Source organism: Procambarus clarkii, chromosome 77 (assembly GCF_040958095.1).
Source record: "Procambarus clarkii isolate CNS0578487 chromosome 77, FALCON_Pclarkii_2.0, whole genome shotgun sequence".
Classification (NCBI taxonomy): Eukaryota; Metazoa; Arthropoda; class Malacostraca; order Decapoda; family Cambaridae; genus Procambarus; species Procambarus clarkii.
The window spans coordinates 18,876,749-18,881,400 of NC_091226.1; the positions used below are offsets into that span (position 1 = coordinate 18,876,749).

At 37.6% G+C, this 4,652-nt stretch overlaps 1 long non-coding RNA gene across 1 annotated transcript in view; it reads right to left on the reverse strand.

Annotated features, from left to right (window-relative positions):
- The window catches only part of LOC138357328 (uncharacterized), a 6,171-nt gene extending 1,948 nt beyond the window's left edge, over positions 1-4,223 (reverse strand). The window contains exon 1 of the long non-coding RNA XR_011224925.1: positions 4,059-4,223. This is a non-coding gene — a long non-coding RNA (uncharacterized lncRNA). The remainder of the gene's footprint in view (positions 1-4,058) is intronic.
- Positions 4,224-4,652: the final 429 nt, after the last annotated feature.

The following is a 4,652-nucleotide window of genomic DNA, read 5'->3' on the forward strand; positions in this document are numbered from 1 at the left end:
GAATAGACCTGTAGGAGAAAATTCTGTTAAAGTGCTAGATTTTCGAAAAGCTGATTTTAATAGCCTAAGAAATTTTTTGGGTCAAATAGATTGAAAAGACTTGGGTATGGGGGGTGGGCCGGTCTTAGAGCGAGACATGAACCCAGCGATAGGTGACGTAAAAGGGGATTTCGATGTGGATTTAATATATAACTTATTTAAGAATATTCTAAACAAAGCACAGGAACGTAGTATACCATACAAATTGAATAGATCGAATACTAATGACCCAAAGTGGATAACAAATAATTTAAAGAACCTTATAGGTAAAAAGAGAGCTTGGTACAAAAGGATTAAGAATGGGGAAGTCAGTTTAGAACAGGAATTCATACAACTGGTTAGAAATGTTAAAAAAGAGAATAGGGAAGCAAAAAGAAACTATGAAGTTCGCATAGCAGAGCAAGCAAAGTCAAATCCTAAAGGTTTTTTTCAGTTATATCGAACTAAGACTAGGGAAAGGATAGGTCCATTAAAATCTGAGACAGGTCAAATAACGGATAATGACAAGGAGATGAGTAGTATTTTTAACAAATATTTTTATCTGTATTTACTAAAGAAGAACTTAACAATATGCCTTCAGCCGAACAAGTCTATGTGGGTGGGGATGAGGACAGGTTGACTAGTTTAGCAGTTACCAGGGAGGATGTAATTAAACAATTAGAAAAACTAAAACCAAACAAATCCCCAGGGCCGGATGAAGTGTTTGCCAGGGTGCTTAAAGAATGCAAAGAGGAGCTTTCCGAGCCACTGTCTACCATATTTAATAAATCAATAGAGTCAGGCAGAGTGCTAGAGTCATGGAAGGTAGCTAATGGGGTACCAATTTTTAAGAAAGGAGATAGATCACTTGCGTCAAACTATCGTCCAATTAGCCTAACGTCTATTGTGGGAAAGTTACTTGAATCAATAATTGCAAATACAATTCGTCTCCATCTTGAAAAACATAAATTAATAAATGAGTCGCAACATGGTTTTACAAATGACCGTTCATAACAAATTTGCTAACTTTTTATTCCAGCATAATTGAGGCAGTTGATAGTGGTAAGGATTGTGATGTTGTGTACCTTGACTTTAGCAAAGCTTTTGATACAGTGCCACATGAAAGACTAATTAAAAAAATAGAAGCCCATGGTATTGGGGGTGCTATATTAACTTGGATTAGGGCATGGCTATTCCAAAGGAAACAGAGAGTTAGTATAAATGGGGTTAAGTCAGAGTGGGATAATGTTGTTAGTGGAGTACCTCCGGGCTCTGTCCTGGGACCTCTGTTGTTTATAATATATATAAATGATTTAGATTCAGGTTTGAGTAGCAACATTTGCAAATTTGCCGATGGTACGAAAATCGGTAGAGAAATTAATTCGGAGGAGGACTCACTATCACTTCAAGTTGATCTAGATAGGGTTTTGAAATGGTCAAAGGATTGGCAAATGCAGTTTAATGCTGATAAATGTAAAGTTCTAAGGCTAGGTAATGATGATAGAGTTACAAGATACGAGCTAGATGGTGTTGAGATTGCGAAGTCGGATTGCGAAAGGGATCTGGGAGTTATGATTAGTAAGAATTTAAAACAAAAGGATCAATGCATGAATGTTTGTAATAAGGCGAATAGGACACTGGGATTTATTAATCGAAGCATTAGTAACAAGACACCTGGTGTGGTTCTTAAGCTATATCTTGCTCTAGTTAGGCCCCATTTAGATTATGCAGTTCAGTTTTGGTTGCCGCATTATAGAATGGATATAAATTCACTTGAACGTGTCCAACGTAGGATGACTAAGTTAATTCCCCAAATTAAAAATCTTTCATGTGAAGAAAGATTAACAAAGCTTAAGTTGCATTCACTGGAAAGGCAAAGAGTTAGGGGTGACATGAGAGAGGTTCACAAGTGGATGAATGGACATAACAGGGGGGATAATAATTGGGTATTAAAAATATCAACACAAGACAGAACACGAAACAATGGGTATAAATTGGATAAGTTTAGATTTAGGAAAGACTTGGGTAAATACTGGTTCAGTAACAGGGTTGTTGATTTGTGGAACCAATTGCCGCGTAACGTGGTGGAGGTGGGGTCCCTCGATTGTTTCAAGCGTGGGTTGGACAAGTATATGAGTGGGATTGGGTGGTTATAGATAGGAGCTGCCTTGTATGGGCCAATAGGCCTTCTGCAGTTACCTTTGTTCTTATGTTCTTATGTGTGTGACGGGTGACCTGTGACCCTTTGTTACGCCGAGCAAGACTCATAGGAATTGCTGTAGCTGCAGATGCCACGTCCTGAGGTTAGTACCGAGTCTTCCTTCACTCTTCCGTGGGTGCAAGGCCGGATCGCAGGCTGCGGTTACACCTGTGGTTCGACTGAAGGGTTTCCAAGGTGATCAGTGGCACCCAAGTGTGTGGGGGCAAAGTCCCGCGGTATTGGTCATTGTCTGGCCCTCATCTCAGGTACCGACACAGAGCACTGATATGACGGGTTGGTGAGGTGATATGACACAAATGTTTTGGGTGAGGTCACATAACACGAATCAATGGGTATAAATTGGATATGAAAACATAAAAATGAAAGTAATTACAGAAGGCCTATTGGCCCATATTTTTTCTTGCTGCTTCCATATTGGTTCCGGGGTCTTGAAGTGGGTAGAATGTAGTTATGCGTTAATTGGCTGTTGATTGCTGGTGTTAACTTTTTGATTTGTAGAGCCTTGCTGATGTCGAGTCTCCTGCTATCGCTGTATCTATCGATGATTTTTGTGTTGCTTGTTAAGATTTCTCTGGTGATGGTCTGGTTGCGAGAAGAGATTATATGTTCCTTGATGGAGCCCTGTTGTCTGTGCATTGTTAATCGCCTAGAAAAAGACGTTATTGCCTTGCCCATATATTGAGCTTATTGGGGCTTACAGTCTCCAAGTGGGCATGTGAAGGATTACATACAGTCCATGTAATCTTACAGGGCTTACAATCCACTAGGGAACTGTAAGCCCCAAAGATATCAGTATATAGGCAAGACAACAACGTCTCCTTCTAGGCGACAAACAATGCACAAACAACAGGGCTCCATCAAGGAACATATAATCTCTTCTCACAATCAGATCATCACCAGAGAAATCTTAACAAGCAACACAGAAATCATTGATAGATACAGCGATAGCAGGAGACTCGACGTCAGCGAGGCCCTACACATCAAAATGTCAACACCAGTAATCAACAGCAATTAAACGCTTAAACGCATAAGTATATCCTACCCACTTCATGACCCCGAACCAACATAGAAGCAGCAAGAGAAAATATGGGCCAATAGGCCATCTGTAGATACTTTCATTCTTATGTTTTCTAATCCAATGTATATATTATATATATATATATATATATATATTATATATATATATAATATATATATATATATATATGTGTAGCCAGAACGCACTTCTCAGCCTACTATGCAAAGCCCGATTTGCCTAATAAGCCAAGTTTTCATGAATTAATTGTTTTTCGACTACCTAACCTAACCTAACTTTTTCGGCTGCCTAACCTAACCTAACCTATAAAGATAGGTTAGGTTAGGTAGGGTTGGTTAGGTTCGGTCATATATCTACGTTAATTTTAACTCCAATAAAAAATATTGACCTCATACATAATGAAATGGGTAGCTTTATCATTTCATAAGAAAAAAATTAGAGAAAATATAATAATTCAGGAAAACTTGGCTTATTAGGCAAATCGGGCCTTGCATAGTAGGCCGAGAAGTGCGTTCTGGCTACTAGGTACGACATATATATATATATATATATATATATATATATATATATATATATATATATATATATATATATATATATATATATATATATATATATATATATATAGAGTTGAATGAAAAACTAGTAAGAATTTTGTTGAATACTCTAGAGTGAAAAGTGAATAACGTAAATATATAAAACAATTAAATACTGATCGTAGAGATCATGATCCGACTCAAAAGTTGCAAAATTTCTTAGTATGTTAAAATCAGTCATTCATACCTCATGGACTCTTTAATAACGGCCTTGAGGTACGAGAGCCGGGCCAAGTGGTGGTAGGTGAGGGGTCCTGTGTGCTGGCCAAGTACCGTGTCCACTTCCTCCTGCAGTCTTCTCTGTACCTCCGGGTGCTTGGCAAGCAGATAGAGTGTGAAGGTCATAGTGTGCGAGGTCTGCAAGTACAGTTATTTTTATAATAATGTATACTTATAAACACATCTATATAAATAACAATGGAAATGTTCGTTTGTTCAAAATCGCTAATCTCCGAAAGTTCTTCACCGATTGCTTTAAAATTTTCACAAAACTTTCCATTCGCATCCGAGCGGGTTTTTATATACATATTATATTGATGTCACGTCTATGTCGAAAAAAAAATATGCTTTTTTGAAAAACTGTGTTTTTCATGTGTTTTTCATGTGAGGGAAATCTTTGAAATCACTTTATCGATTACATTGAAATTTTGACACAACGTTGCATTCTAATAGGCGCGTATTTTTTTATACCTACTATATACATACCTCTCCTATGGCAGGAAAAAACATGTTTTTTTTTTTGTGTTTTTTTTAAACAGCGCCATCTGTTGGACGTAAGAGC